The following is a 17,252-nucleotide window of genomic DNA, read 5'->3' as shown; positions in this document are numbered from 1 at the left end:
AGTTTGCTATGTCTGGCTCCTAAATTATCTCTACCTATGTTGCATAGGGTTCTTCAATACTTTTAGGTAATTCATACTCCTATTTTCCCGGAGAAAAATATGTGAGTCGCTGGCATATAGCCAACCCTGGTTCTTCCCCTTTAATATTATTTAACATAATGGCAGATTCTGCAGCAAAAATGCCCATCAGTTCCATAACCAAATTCAGGACCAGGGCTGCCCGTACACATTTTGAATCTGTTTAAGCACCTCCTGCAAAACAGTCAATGAGGGTGCATACTGAATTCTGGTATATACTACAGTAAAGACTGTGCTCCAAGTGGCGCATTCTTGGGGAGGCATCCAGATTGGCAAACACATTGTGATAATTCTCTGTTTTTCCTGGGGTCCGATATGGGAAAACACTGCTTCAAGCTGGTTTGTTTTTTGTGCAATCCAGAACTGAATTTCCTCCCATCTGATGGGTATTTTACCCATTATTGCATTGATTGTTTGCGGACTAATTCCAGGGCCATCCAATTGTGGATTTGCAGCTTACGCAGTCCTCAAAGGATTTATTATCAATCTTTGCATAACAAATTGTATCAAACATCTGTATATTCGGATGTACGTCGTTACAACGCATGCTTTTACAACGCATGCCTTTACGACGCGACTTTTACAACGCAAGTCGTTACAATGACTTGCTTTGGGGGCGTTGGATAGTGAATAGTTTAATTTACTATTCCAACTCCAGTCTCCGTGGATAGTAGGGAAGGTGTTGGATAGTAAATTAAAACTATTCCCTATCCTAGAGCGCCCCCCAACGCAAGTCGTTGTAATGACTTGCGTTTTAATGGTTGCGTCGTAAAGGTCCTGCGTTGTAAAAGTTGTGTTGTAAACGCTGTTCCCCGTATATTCAGACTAGGCATGTGTACAATGCACATAGTTGTGGTGTTGTCTGGTTTGTGATGTCTGGATATGGTGTGTAACCAGGTAAGACTGGCCATGTTGCTCACTCATTGCTAAAGGAACCTACTCTAACTTCATCTGTGGTATGTGGTTGGGCGCCTTCAAACCAATCTTGATGTTCTTGGTAAGTTAGTGGTATTGCTAGTGCTTTGTAAGTTGTGTAATTCTCAGGAACTTCAGCTACCCTATAGGTATTATAAAGTCTTGTGCGTGTGTCTGCTGCTGTGAATGTAACCCACAAATAGAATACCTCTCTCCTGAATGCTTCATGGGCCTCTAACTTGAAAGTACCGTCTCCATCCTCAGGGGTAGACCATGTTCTTGGAGTGCTTGAGCAACCGCATGTCTGCACTGTCTGCTAATATGTTTATTGCCCCTTCATCTTCTTTAGCCATATGAATATGTAGAATTCAGAGAGGATACCACCTTGGGGTGATCCTTTGAAATGTTAAAGCTTAAACGACATATGATTTGCCTAGTCAGCTGAGGAGGATTGTTCTATAATGTAATGCATGATCAGCATAGTTTTTAAGCAATTTGAACTCACCACATCTACATCATCATATGTGAAGCTTAATTAGACTGTTGTGTTCTCTCTTGTACTACAGGTCGCCTCTTTTCCCCAAGGGTAATGCCCCAGGGGGACAACTAGCGGTAGGTAGCGTTGCACCTTGTCACACATGTGTAGATAGTTTTTAATTCACACTGTCTTGAAGAACCGCCAATGATCACTTCTTGACAACATAAGGCGAGAAACATGTTGACCATCTGGGAGTCAAGTGCATTTTTTGTCACACTATAACAAAAGAGTCACCACTCCCTATTGACTTTTAACCAGGATGGGTCCCTCGCAGAATAAATTCACCACAGAGGATTCCCTTTCCTGTTTTACCGCTACTGCACACATTTACACTCACGTAGGCCCCTCACACCCATGGCACCCTTACGGCGAGGAACAGAAGCTCTCCGATAAAGAGTCCCTTTAAGGATGCCAGTCGGGCATTGCAGTGCCGGCGCGACGAGGAGCACGTCCATATCATGAAGCATGACACCTAGCTTGCTGGGTGTGTGAGGGCCCTAGTTCCGAAAGGAGGAATCCTCCTCCGTACCACCTGTAGTACTTTTTAATCCTTACCTAGTGAGTGGTTAATACATCACACAGGAACGTCGTACCCGCTTTTTTGTTGATTGATGATTTTTCCCTAACACCACAGACGTCTCCGGTTAAGAGGTGAGATGGGGTCTTTGAGTATACAAAGAAAACAACTTGGCTGATCAATTAAATGAAAACCCAAGCTAGAACCTTGGCGTCATGTGGTATGACTTAAACTTTTTCAAGTACAACTGTGCATTTGTTTGAACAACATAAACGTCAGGATTGTGTGAGAATGATTCTGAGCTCACCCTCAAGATATGTTGTCCTAAGTTCTGCTAGCTTCACCCCTAACTGGGCAACGTCGGTCTAACGCAAAATTTAAGTAAGGCAACCTCTCATAAGGCAAGGATTTAGAAACTCAAAAGTGAGTCTCTGGTAGAGTGTTGGGGAAGGAATCATAGAATTTAGGAATCTAGCTGTTATTTTAGGATCACACACTAAAATAAGCACACATTATTTTATGTTGCAACATTATTTCCTTTTTTCTTCTTCATCCTCCTATAGTATTTTAGTAAACTCGTGGAAATAGGCAACCCCCCCATGTTTCCATACAGGCACAGTAGACTTTTAGACATAAAACCTTGAAAAATTGCATTGTTGATATTTTGCGGTCCAAACAGTTCTTCTCATAAATCATTCTTCCGTTCGCCTACTCTACTCCCTCCACCAGCCCCTGATGAGAACTCACTATCTGTTGTCTAATAGAAGAGCTAGCAGAAGGCTTTTTAAAAATAAAAATTTGAATCCAAAGGAAAAATATTGTGTGCAATCAACGATTTAATGTGAAAAACAGGCCTTTCAGTGTTAATGCATTATTTTTCAGTTAACATGACATCAAAAGTTGGACTAACTTAAATCAGCACTTTTATTTATTTGCAGGCCTATAACATTTGAGTATGATTACCTACTACAAATTTGCATTGAGCATATGTGTTACTTGAACTCAAGTTTTGCACATTATTATTAAAAGCATTTTGTTAGAGAATAAAATGTGCGTCAACTCATTCAAAGACAGCAATAGGCAATTGAAAAGTGACTAGACAACTTTGTGAAGGGCCATGCACTGCGCGGCAACACATGTTGCTGCATTTTTTAACTTTTCATCCGTTTGAGCTAGAAACAATTTATTCTACAGTAGGTAATGGATTATGTGGCAAATGTGGCAAATCCATAATTTTGCATAAAATGCCCCGCCATGGAATCTCATGATCCCAATGGCCCTGAAAAGAATTCACAAAGTGTTTTGCTCTGTTGGGCAAAAAAACAAGTACTGTGTGAAAGTCAGACTGGTGGCAGACCAGCTGGCAGCCACTTTGTTCCTTTATTTAATCTAATAAAGCAAAGGCTTATTTCCCATGATAGCGCATGCTACTGCAGAGTGTCTCGTAAAACAACACTTTGCCTATAACATGAACAATTAGCTCTCTTAGACTTTTAGCTGCTTTTGTAAGCTAAATCGATTTCACGCCAGCCTGCTCCAGTGGCAAACACCTTTATCTCACTTAGCATACCTGCCTAGATAAATTAAAGCTCGTTTAAATTAGAAACATTCGTGGCCACCCAGCTGCTAAAACGGAGGTCTCCAAACCCGCCTTTCACTCGTTGCATCAGTTACAAAAGTGGAGGCCTCAACATACCACGCAGCCTGAATGCCCCGGTGAAAGTACCTGCATGTTCTAGAAAAGATAGCACTGGCTGAAGAGGGGCATTGGGCATTGGGCTTGATAATATGTCCTTGTGAATTCCCATAGCAGCCCAGGTTCTGGTGTTAACCTGGGCTGCTATGGCAATTCACAAAGGCATATCATCAAGCCCATTATCGCCGCTTTGGCGGCAGTTTCCTGCCGATAAAGCCGCAATAATTTTATCGCCTGTTCTTGCTCAAATGCCCCTAGGTTTGTAAATCTGATTAGATCTGATTTGTCAGCTAATGTGTTACGGTCAGCGGACTTCTTCAGCGCTCCAAATATATTCATATTGATGGTGTGAAATGATTATATACTAGGCAATTAACATGTATTTCTTCTAGTGGACTTTTTCAGGGCACCTAATATAGTCACAATGGTGTCATGAAATTAATATATTCAAGGCAATATTCTCTGTATTTTGTATGCTTTAATAAATATAGTCAATCAGTCTCCTTATGTGTGGATCTATGTGTAGATCTATGTAATTTAGTTTGGGTGGTGGGTTTACCTTGCTAAATGATCATGCATAGTATCCCAGCTTGTGCTAAGGGCATGCCTTATGTCCACACCAAAAACCAGCACAAATATTTAAAGTGCAAGCTTCCCTCTTCTCACACAAAAACATGCACAGCAGTGAAAGCAGTGCAAAATTCCATTACATGGACTGGCTGGCTAAAACGCTTGCAATATAAGGACATGCTGCACTCAAACAGAACAGGTATAGTACACAGTGACGGCTGCTGTCTTTAGAAAGTGGTGGGGCACATACATTATTTTCAACACCTTAAATTTCAAAACAAACGTACCTCTCTTGAAGATCTTCTCCAGCATATGTTTGGCTGCAAACACACTCAAAGCTCCTCCTGTCTCACGCTACTTGCTGGACAAAAGCATTGAGCCAATCCAAGCACTGCTCTGTTGCTGTTTACAATGCTAAACAGCATAAGAGCAGAGTTAGGATTGTCCGGAGCAAGCAAACACAGTGCTCCGTCAGACACCTATGGGTCTGTGTTTCAGCTTCTCTTCTGCCTTTCAGCTGTTGACTCTGCATGTTAGGCTGACCACAGTGAAAACACCGGCTAATCCAACATGCACACTTCAGTTAAACTCTGTGACATTAAGAGAGAGAGCTCCGTTGTGGCCTCGCCCCCTAAGCAGGTGAGAGTGGAAAGCGTGAGCGGGAACATGTGTACTGCATGTGTGTGTGTGTGTAGTGGGTCACATTGAGGAGGTAGGGTGGCAACACCTCCACGCTCCTATGGACGAACCACCCCTGACAGTACAGGCAGGTGCATTCTAACTCTTACTCTCATACAGCCGATCTGGTGCAGGTGTCCACAGTTTAGGCTTCCCCTATAAACGGGTACAGAATATACATCCATAATGAAAGATTGCATAACACATTTGTTGGACTTGGTCCTATTTTGCAGGGTCATCCCTGAACACTTTTGCCTTCCTCCTGTATTGTTTCTGACCTGTTTTTGTTGGTTTTAGGACTCTGAGCACTTTACTACTGCTGACCAGCGCTAAAGTGCATATGCCCTCTGTGTAAAGTGTTATGGTAATTGGTTGTCCATAATTGGTATGTTTTTCTTACTAGTAAAATCCCTAGTAGAGTGCATTACGTTTGCCAGGGCTAGTAATGCAAATGCTATTAATGGGCCTGCAACACAAATTGTGCCACCCATACAAGTAGCTCTGAAAAGAGATCTCAGGCCTGCCACTGCAGTGCCTGCGCACAGTTTTTTAAGTGGCTTGTTGTCCTGACAAGTGCACCCATTTGCCAGGCCTTATCTTCCCTTTTTATGCACATCAGACACCCCTATAGTAGGCCCAAGGTACCCCACTGAGCAGGGTGCAGTGTATGTAAAAGGTAGGACATGTACTGAGGTATGTAAAATGTCCTGACAGTGAAATAATGCAAAATTGGTTTTGCACTGTTGCAAGGCCATCTTGTCCATAGGACAGAACGGGGAATGCTGTGTCCCATGTTTCCAGCATATCTCCCCATAGGCATAAGATGGAGAGGTGGAGTTGAGTGTGCCTGAACTCAGAATTTAATAACACATCTTTTTGTGAAGATGGTTTTTAAATTGTGTGCTTAGAAACCATGTCTTTAAAAGTGTCTGGTTTCTTGTCTTAAACCATCCTATGTGCCTCTGCCTGTTTGTGTATTGATCATCTGGGGTTGGATGTGACAGGGTCTGGGAAGTGTCCTGACCCCAGGGAGTAGAAGGTGACACAGCAACCGGCTGGTCTGCATTTGATGTGGTGGGGGAGGAGCCCCCTGAATTTTAAGAGGGCTGTGTTGTTGCCACAAAAAGATGATTCCACCTCCTACTGAGCATCTGGGCCCCAGACCCTGACTATCAAAGGAAGACGGTGTACACTGGCAGGAAGACACCCAGGTCTGAACACAAAGACTTCAAAGGCATTTAGGGGTATAAGTGTATGAGCTGAAACCCCTGAACTCAAGACTAAAATCCAGATTCAAACAGGACTGAAGCTACATTGTGGTCAAGAGGAACCTCTGCCAAAGAAAAACAGCTGAAGAGACTGAAGAAAAGGACCGCCCTTGCTGTGTGTTCTGGGACTGGCCTGCAGTTTGCTGATTTGACTGAGGAGAGGATTTGTTGTGTGCTGTGTCCCCCTGCTTTAGAGGACTTTGCTGTGTGCTGTTTTCTGAAGTAATGTGTCTCCAAGGGCCCGAGGAGAGCTGGTCATCTGTTGTGGAAACTCAGGAACATAAAAATTTCCAAGTGAGTCTCAGCGAAGCTGTGTGCGTGTGCTCTTTGCACGCCTGAGACTGCCATGTGGTCCGTGGTGCTGTTTACAACGTGCCCCATGACTACATTGCCCCCACAGCGCAAAACATCATCCACGCTGCTGCATTGCTGTTTGTGGCCCAAGTCGTCACCGAAACTGAGGCAGTGAGGAAAGATCGCCGCCACCAACCCAAGCCGCAACGCGCTGAAAGCTTGCTTGAACCTAAGAAGTGTGTCTCAGCGACGCTGTGTTTGTGTGCTCTTTGCACACCTGACACTGCCCTGTGGTCCATGGTGCTGTTTACGAGGTGCCCCGTGACCGCATTGCCCCCTGTAGCGTGAAACATCTTCCATGCTGCTGCATTGCTGTTTGTGGCCCGAGTCATCATCGTAACTGAGGCTGTGAGGAAAGATCGCCACCACCGGCCCGAGCCGCAACATGCTAAAGGATTTCTTAAAGCTAAGGAAGCTACAAGGTGAAAGGGATCGGGATCGTTATTCGTCTGAAGGAATCTGCCCAAGATCACCAGCGAAGGAGTAGGCAGCGCCATAACCCATCCGGCTACAGCATCACCTAGCAACAGAGCTGCACTGTGATCCGGATCGCCCAGCAGGATATCTGACAAGCGGAGGGAGAGAGCGAGACAGAGCACCCCCCTGGTAAGGCGTGGACTCCGGTCGGGAGCCGTAAACGTGTGTAGCCTGGGGAGGCATGCAGGAGGAGTACAGGAGTGCTCCAAACTCTCTCCCGCTGCTCCGCGTTAGACACGCTGAGTCCCCGAGTGGCCCGTACCTGCCCAGCAGTACCGGGGCCGCCCTTGTAAGCGTCTGACCATTGTCTCTGTTGTTGGGGCCTAGTGGTGCCCGAGTTGACCGCATTATTCTTGCATTGCGAACTGCCTGATTTGTGCATTACTTACCGCATTATTCTTGCATTACGAACTGCCTGATTCCTGCATTCAGGACTGTCTTAGTACTACATTACAAACTGTATTTGAAAAGCATAGTACTGCATTAGGACTGCAATACAGATCGAGAATTAGTCATTCATACCGCAAGAACCTTCAAATGGTTGCTGGCCTAATAACCAGCAAAGCAAAATATTACGAATACGCATATGTTGGATTTCTATTGTTTGGTCTCATCGTATTCCTTTTTATAAAGATACCTCTATTTTTATTAAACCAGTGTGGTGTCCATTTGTGGTGTTATCACTGTGTTACTGGGAGTGTGTTTGCAAATACTTTACACATTGCCTTGGAGATAAGCCTGGCTGCTTGTGCCAAGCTACCAGGGGGTGAGCAGGGGTTATCTTAGAGTGTGTCCCTCCTTTCTCTGACTAGAAGCAAGGGTCCATATTTGGATAAGGTACCTACCTCAGTCAACTAGAGACCCCCAGTTCTAACAACATCAAATAGATATAATATTGTCATGAATCCGATAAGCTTCCCGACACAGACCAGGCACCACACAGGCATACACAGGGCAAGCTTCTCCAACACATACAGGAGGCACATTAGCAAGCTATTTTCTCACACACTAGATTGAGGATGTTGGTGCTTTTCCTGAGGACTAGTAGTTACAGTGCAAGCTTCCCTTACTTACAGAACAGGTACAGTTGAGAAACCTTCAGTTTTTCATGCTGTATATAGCACTGTTTACAGCACAAAATGTCCTTGTCTCACATACATCATGCACAGCAAGATCATCAGTACAGTTTCCTTATACAGACAGACTTGGTACAGCACAACAGAAAGACACGTTTCACTTGCAAACAGCAGGTACCGTACAGAAATGGATAGTGCAAACTTCTCTCACACAAATCAGGTAGATTACAGACACCCTCAATGCAAATTTCTGCAAGACACAGCAGTAGAGTAGCAAGGTCTTTACTCATGCAACAGGTAAGCAGACATTATTGCATGCTTATTAAACACACAATTGTCACAGTACAATCATTGGCAGTGCAAGTATGGCTCTCCCTCAGAAGAGGTAAATGATGTAGATGTTTGTCCTGAGACTCGGGACCCACTATGCAAGCTTCCCTTCTGCACAGTATAGGTGCTGTAAGTCAAGCTTCTGGTTCTCAGACTGTAGATTACCGGCAACAACACTGGAGACTTACCTCATCCACAGAGTTGGATGTGTAGAATCACGTAAAATCGGCCGCAATGCATGAATATCGCTGAAAAGTCAGCGATATTCATGCATTACCGAGCTAATGCTCTTAGCCATGTTATCCACCTACCATTGGATAACATGGCTAAGAACTGCTATGGGGCAGGTGTTAGCTTTTGGAGATATTCGCGCTTAGCGCAAATATCTCCAAAAGTTGGTAATAGGAGATAGCGATGTTAGCGACTGTTTCCAGTAGCTAACATCTTGGCACGCCCACTTTGCATGTCATTAGTGATAAATATCACTGACATGCAAAGCGGGGCCCAAGATGGTCGCTATCTCCTACTAGCTGTCGCTAACTGGTGTTAGCGACAGCTAGGTAATAGGGAGATAATTTTATCTCCGCTTTCTTGGCTTTTAAAGCCAAAAAAGCGGAGATAAACCCCCTTGATAATATGCCCCCAGGTCCGTATGTTTTGCTGTTTCCTGCATTACCCACACACACTTATTTAACCACGAGCTTTGCCATGTCTTTTAACCATCTCCGACTGTTCTTTGTGAGTCACATATTTTTTGCAGTTCTCTTTCTTTTCTTGCTCACTACACTCAGCAGCAAAGATTCAAAGGATCTCGTTATATGCAATTTGATATACAGCAACCTTTCCTTCATCCACCGTGTGTGATTACACCAGAGAGTATATTCACCTCAAATGCCCCAGAACCATTGGCTTTTACAGTGTTTGTTTTCTGTTGCATCTATGTGGGTAATTTCATGGTTTCTTGTTCGCACAGTCAGCTATGATGGTAATGCAATTTACTTTAACTATCCTTACATTTTTAGACAAGTAACACATTTGATCTTCACAATAAAAGAGGGTGTATATGTATGGCATAACTTACCTGACATACATATGCATGATGAAGTCAAAGGGCAGCTGCCTAAGCGCTTTTAATGGATTGGGCAATGGGTGTCCGAGTTGGATTTTGTGCCATTGCTTGCTTTTAACACACTTACATTTAATTGAGAAATGTTCGCTTTTCGTGTTACTGTTGTTGGGCACCAAACATAAGTCCTGTTCCTGGGAGACATTGAATTTATCGGCGCATACGCACATTGTGGGTTTCTTGGAGTCCTCACACTAATGTGTTGGAGAGACATTATGCCATGAAACTGCACATCAAGAGAATGAAGTGAAGGACACTCTTCAGCCACACGGATATATAGCTTTACACATAATGTACATGAAAAATACCTAAGTCGAAGTTTAAACAAAATAAATACAATTTTTACTTGTACTAGTATATATGCCTTGTAAATATTTAATTCAAATATGTACTGTAGGTCAAACTTGTTTATAGAGGCAGTTATCATCATCATTTTGATTATTATTATTATTATTATTATTATTATTAATTAAAATAATGTTAATAATAATAATCGGTACTTATTTGTATTCGTGTGACACAGTGCCCTATACAATATACTATGCAGAAGTCAAGATTCAGTGGTGTTTTATGACCAATGTTAGTCACTTCAACAGTACATTTAATTTGTGTTGGTGTACACATGTGGGGAGGGGGTAATTTATTTGAAAACTTAATGACCCAACACTTTATTACCCTATGTATGCTTTGGGCCACGCTTCCTCTGCTGCAAAATACATTAGCAAGAGCAATATTCGAGTTGTATTCTGGACTGTAACAATACAATGAGGCAATGTGCAGCCCAGATTGGTTACAGAACAGTTTTAAGCATTTCAGTCTAAGATAACTTCCTCTCTGACTGCCTATATGAGGTGTTTCACTATATGAACCTTAACACCTCACTAGACACGCATTGCCAAAGCCAATAGGTCTCGGCAATCCGAGAGCTATTGGCATTGTAATGCCAGTGTCTTTTAGCGCTGCTGTCCAGCATGGCTGAAAGTCATGGAAAAAAGCTATATGATGCAGCCAGCACAGGCCACGTCACAGCACTACTCTTTCATAGCACTACTGTTTAAGTGCCCATATGTCATGATATATGGAAACAAAGCAAATGAGAGAGACGCTGAAGCTTACCAATGGTAAGCTTATGGACAGGCTGCAAGCCCAGTGATTGAAACCAACATGTCTTGAAGAGACAGTGCATGTGCTGTCTAGCCGAGACCTAAAAATAATGACAACTCCATACATCAAAGTTGCTGTGGATTTTTGTATGGTGATTGGATACTCGGTGGTGCTTTTATCTTTGGCTTCAGGAACTTCAGTTCTAGCTACAATGTCCCTTCTCCCACAGCCAAAAACTTGAATGCTTCTGTTATAGGATTACCAGAGGACCCGATTCCAGTCCTGCACTTTCCTTTACAAACTGCTGTAATCTGGTTTTGTATTCCAATTTTGATCATTCATGGGAATCAGACTAAAACCACCACAGTGCATCATGTTATGAAATAAAAACCTAAGGCTGAAGCTTTGTGTCTTTGGTGATATGGAGTCATGTGGCCACATTATTGAGGGGTGTGCTTGTGCTGCTCGGTTAATTAAAATTATAACCTGTTAGACTAGTAAAAGCCTAACTTTTTGGCTTGCGTATTCAGCACATTTAGCCTAGATCTTGGAAATGATAAATATGGGTCATTCCCAGTGTCACAAAGGCCACAAAGGCCAGGACCGTAGAATGCATGCTGAGATTTGTATGCAATTCAGAAAACGGGGTGGTGATGGACAGAGTATCTGAATTGAGCAGAGCACTCCTACCCAGTCAACAGATCAGGGCTTGATCCATCACCGTTTTTTAGCTCACTGCACCATCCCAGCTCAGAACCTGGCTACATGCAAATTAGTCTGTCCCTGGCCCAGTGCATCATGGGAACAGGGCAGACCAACCTACCAAGCCAATTATTTTACTGGAAAGGAAACAAGCTTCCGGGGACCAGTTTCTGGCATTACAGCCGTCTTCGGCCCGGCTTGCTTGAATCCTGATGGTGCAGTGAGCAAGGGACTCACATCTGAGCATTCACTTCCACGCTTATGGTGGACAAAACGATTCAGAAAAGGGGGTGATGATGGACAGAGTATCTGAATTAAGCAGAGCACTCCTACCCAATCAACAGATCAGGGCTTGATCCATCACCGTTTTTTAGCTCACTGCACCATCCCAGCTCAGAACCTGGCTACATGCAAAATAGTCTGTCCCTGGCCCAGTGCATCATGGGAACAGGGCAGACCAAACTACCAAGCCAATTCTTTTACTGGAAAGGAAACAAGCTTCCGGGGACCGGTTTCTGGCATGACTCGTATGCTTCCGTAATGTTACATTAATATTGAAACCACATATCAAATAAGGCAAAGTGGGTAAAAGGCTAGTGTGTGTGGGTGTGTGTGTGTGCATGCATGCAGATGTGTGGGTTTGTGTGTGTGTGTGTGTACACATTGTTCACAGTGTTCGGTTGTAGGTGGATTTACCAGTTTTATCTGTGCCCCTTTCTGTGCCACCATGCCACCACCGAAAAAAAATATCTGAAACACCGCGGTTTACATAAGAGGAATTAGTAAAATTATTTTGCAACATAGCACCTATGAACGCAAACGTACGGCAACTAAAAAGGAAGCAGCAATATGTGGCAAGTAAAGCTTTTATTCCTCCCCCTAAATAACTAACCAACCAACAAAGTATCTGTACCTTTCCTAACAAAAGGGTTATTCTGCAGCAAGGATTCCAATTTCACTTCACAGCTGCTTTTTCCACTTAAAAGGTTTTCACCTGGTGGGCTACCAAACATGAGTCTGCTAAGAGAGAGGCAACGTGGCTAAAAACATTACCAAGAAACCATGGGGCATATTACCAACAAGTAGCGATATTTATCGCTAAATAGGCTTAGCGACGATTTTTTTATCGCTGAGCATCGCCGGAATTTATCGCTGAGATAACGTGCTATTAGCAACGTATATCTCCAAAGCAATACATTTTCTGGCGATAGCGGCGAAATACGTGAATATCGCTGATAATACAGCGATATTCACGCATTAGCGACGAAATGCTTAGCCATGTTACCCACCTCCCATTGGATAACATGGCTAAGAACTGGTCTGGGCAGGTGTTAGTATTTGGAGATGTTGGCGCTTAGCGCGAATATTTCCATCGCTACTCCTGCCTTGCTAATAGGCGATAGCGATGTTAGCGACTGTTTTCAGTCGCTAACAGTTTGGGTACGCCCACTTTGCATATCATTAGCGATAAATATCACTAACATGCAAAGCGGGCCCCAAACAGCTCGCTATCACCTGAAAGCTGTCGCTAACTACTGTTAGCGACAGCTTGCTAATAGGGCGATAGAATTATCGCCGATAAGTGGGCGAAAACTGCCGCTAAAGTGGCGAAAATTCCCTATCGCCACACTTGATAATATGCCCCCATGTTTTTCAGGGGTAGTGAAAGTGACTCTTTTTAACACCGGCATTCATGTTAGGTTAGAAACAAACTTGAAATACCTTAGATAACACAGCCTTGTAGCAAAGTAAAAGGCTATGCGGCCTGTCGAGCTGTTTTCAGACTTTCCCTCTAGGGTTTCTATGTTTGGCGAATGTGCAATGCTTGTTTGGCTCTTAAGTGTGGTTAGCACATTACATACAGATATGTTTCGATGGAGGACTCTGCAAATCAGATGCTGAATCTGGGGCAGGTGAAATTCTACTTTTCTCCATTCAGTATACTGTAGACCTAAGACATATTTACAACTGTTATTAGTATGGCAAATGTAAGTCTGAAACTGTCATAAAAGAGTAAACAACCCATATTCCTAGGGTGTGAAGGTTAATGTCGGACGCTTGTCTAATCTTAAACTAACACATTTACTTCTCATTGTTTCCTTTTGCTGAAACGTGTGTTTTAGTCAATGGTCGAGCTATGAATGGGCGCGTGAACAGATGCACCCAGGATCGGAGCTGGCGATGCAGTGCTGTATGTAATAAAAGGAAACAATCATTGGAAATGCAATAGGTCTCGCATTATTAAAGTTTGAGCTGTTGGCATTGAAAATGGCAATGTTGTTAGTGCTAGTTATGGAATGCAATTATACTGAAATACAAGCACATGTAATGCGTAGGTGTATTAAAAAGTTAAACGATAGATAATGGTGTTGAAGAAGTAGTTAATAAATATTGATGTATGTATTTTGCATCTTTTTTGGAAATCTTAGTTAAGCAACGGGTATGTACGTAAAATATGTGTTTGTGACTTTGATTTACAGTTTGCTAAAAAGAAAGAACACATTTTGCAAGTAAAAGATGTTTATTGATATTGAAAATGCAAACTTTGTTTAATGACACAGTTGTAGGTAAGAGCCCACATTACTAAATTGGACTCTATAGGAAATATTGTAAACTTTGAATAAGCATACAGTTGTAGGTAAATGGCCGCATTACTAGAACTGACCATATGGGAAATACAGGAAACTTTATTCATTTGTTTTTAAAACCTGCAATCGGTGCATAAACACGCACTTTGAACATATAGTTCTTGCTTAGGATGAGCAAGGCTGGCAGTAAAAGAGACTGCCAGCCTTGCTTCTCATAAGCATGGACTATAAGTACAAAGTGCTTGTTTACGCACCGATACAAAGGAATAAAAGGCATTGTCATTTACAATGCCAATAGCTCAAACTTTAATAATGCGAGACCTATTGCATTGCAGGATGAGGTGCACCCCCAGGTTCAACTAACAACCATTGACAAAGCCAATGGTCCTGCCTTGTTGTAGGTATGATGTCACTTGTATCGTATATCTGGATGCAATCACAGAAACATCAAAATACAAGTCGGGCGGCACACCGTGCTAAACACAGATTTTTAGCTGATGTGTTTTGAACCACGCCCTTAATTACATTGGCCACGCCCCTTTACGAGACCCCCTAGTTTTTTATCCCACTTAAAGCCCTGACTATAGAGCTTAGAGCGCAGTTTGCACGCGTGGCGCCCTCCTGCTCCACTGCTCTTCCCTAGTATAAGTGATGAGCGCTCTGTGCCATGTGCACTACATACAGTGCTAGAGTACAGTAGCACAATGACACACACACAGGGCTGCAGCCCGCGGGATGAGGTGCACCCCCAGGTTCAACTAACAACCATTGACAAAGCCAATGGTCCTACCTTGTTGTAGGTATGATGTCACTTGTGCAATGACAGAAATATCAAAATAAAAGTCAGGTGGCACACCGTTCTAAACACCGATTTTTAGCCTATGTGTTTTAACCCCTTGGGCGCGGGCGGGATTCTGTGCCTGTGCGGCACATTCCGATTGCGGGTGCAGTCATGACGGCCGGCAGCCGTCATCAGCACACGAGCACTGTGTGACATGACGGCTCCCGGCTTCATCAGCATGGAAGGGGTTAAACCACGCCCTTAATTACATTGGCCACGTCCCTTTACGAGACCCCCTAGGTTCTGACTATAGAGCTTAGAGCGCAGTGTGTGCGCATGGCGCCCTCCTGCTCTACTGTTCTTCCCAAGTATAAGTGATTAGCGCTTTGTGCCGCGTGCACTACATACAGTGCTAGAGTACAGTAGCACAATGTTATGTTATGTTATTTGTACTTATAAAGCGTACTGCTACCCTGAGGTTTCCTGGCGCTGAGTACTGGTTGCCTGGGGAAACGGTGAGCTGTTATTGAGAGAAAAGCTAAGTTTTCAAACCCTTCCGAAAGGAGATAAGATCTGGAGCATTTCTTAGCTGGAACGAAAGTTCGTTCCAAGTTTTAGAGGCACAGTGAAAGAAACCTTGGCCTCCCCAGTTAGTTTTCCTAAACATGGGTGTTTGAACTAATTTAGACCCGGAGGAACGCAGGGTTCTGCTGGGGACATACCATGTGAGTCTGTGCTTAAGAAACTCCGGGCCAATACCATTCACTGCTTTAAAGACCACACAAAGGGCCTTAAATCGTGATCTGAGTGGGATTAGGAGCCAATGTAATTTCCTCAGTTCTCCTCTGACCGAAGCAAACCTAGCAGTTTCCAACAGCAATCTGACTGCCACATTCTGGACCAATTGAAACTTGTACATGTGTTGTTTCGGTACAATAAGATAGAGACTGTTGCAATAGTCTAGACGGGACAAAATCAGAGTCTTAACAACCGTCCTTAGGTTGCTGGCTGAAAGAAACAACTTGATTTTTTAAATTATTCTGAGGACCAAGAAACAGGCTGAAGTCACCTGATTCACTTGGTCCCCCATGGTGAGTTTGTTATTCACCAAGACTTCCAGAATCTTGGCTTTCCTAGAGGGTACTGGGCAGGAACCCAGCTCTCTGGCCACCAGTCCAGTGTCCATACCCGGGGATTATTGCCAAACTTTATCACCTCTGTTTTTGCTGAATTGAGCTTTAAGCAATTAGATGACATCCAGATGGAAATATCCAGATGACACACACACAGGGCTGCAGCCCGTGGGATGAGGCGCACCCCCAGGTTCAACTAACAACCATTGATAAAGCCAATGGTCCTGCCTTGTTGTAGGTATGATGTCACTTGTATCGTATATCGATGCAATGACAGAAACATCAAAATACAAGTCGGGCGGCACACCATGCTAAACACAGATTTTTAGCTTATGTGTTTTAAATCACGCCCTTAGTTACATTGGCCACTCCCCTTTATGAGACCCCCTAGCTTTTGCATCCCACTTAAAGCCTTTACTATAGAGCTTAGAGCGCAGTGTGCGCGCATGGCGCCCTCCTGCTCCACTGCTCTTCCCGAGTATAAGTGATGAGCGCTTTGTGCCGTGTGCACTACATACATCGCTAGAGTACAGTAGCACAATGACACACACACAGGGCTGCAGCCTGCGGGATGAGGTGCACCCCCAGGTTCAACTAACAACCATTGACAAAGCCTATGGTCCTGCCTTGTTGTAGGTATGATTTCACTTGTATCGTATATCTGGATGTAATGACAGAAACATCAAAATACAAGTCGGGCGGTACACCGTGCTAAACACAGATTTATAGCTTATGTGTTTTAAACCACACCCTTAATTACATTGGCCATGCCCCTTTACAACCCCCTAGGTTTTTCATCCCACTTAAAGCTCCACTGCTCTTCCTGAGTATAAGTGATGAGCGCTTTGTGCCGCTTGCACTACATACAGCGCTAGAGTACAGTAGCACAATGACACACACAGGCCTGCAGCCCTTGGGATGAGGTGCACGGTTGTGTGCCGTCCTCTCAGACCTAGATTACGTAACAACTGCCCGGGATGGGGTGCACTTCACGCGGACCCGGAGCATCCCCCGCGCCCCATGCCACACTCCACAGATGGGTGCGGGATGCAGCCGCTGCCCTGTAGAGAGGAGGCACCGCTTCCTACCCAGGCTGCTTTCGAGGGAGGGCTTCCTGGCACATGAGAACTCGAAGCGTGTCTTTACTTAGTTAGCGAAAGGAGGCGCCTACTTCCCAGGACGGATAAATGTTCGCAGAGAGAGGCTGAAGCGTGGAAGCACTTTCAGCTTCTTGCAGCATGGATGCCTCTACCCAAGCAGCCAGAGACCTAGGTTCATTGGGGAGGGTGCCTCGTCCGCAGGGCGTAAAAACACTTGTACC

At 44.0% G+C, this 17,252-nt stretch overlaps 1 protein-coding gene across 4 annotated transcripts in view; it reads left to right on the top strand.

Annotated features, from left to right (window-relative positions):
* The window catches only part of MAGI2 (membrane associated guanylate kinase, WW and PDZ domain containing 2), a 2,816,921-nt gene that overhangs the window by 2,135,998 nt on the left and 663,671 nt on the right, over positions 1–17,252 (top strand). The gene's annotated exons all lie outside the window — the stretch shown is intronic.

The sequence above is a fragment of the Lissotriton vulgaris genome, chromosome 1_1 (genome assembly GCF_964263255.1).
Source record: "Lissotriton vulgaris chromosome 1_1, aLisVul1.2, whole genome shotgun sequence".
NCBI classification, from domain to species: domain Eukaryota; kingdom Metazoa; phylum Chordata; class Amphibia; order Caudata; family Salamandridae; genus Lissotriton; species Lissotriton vulgaris.
This window is presented reverse-complemented; position numbering and strand designations above follow the sequence as displayed.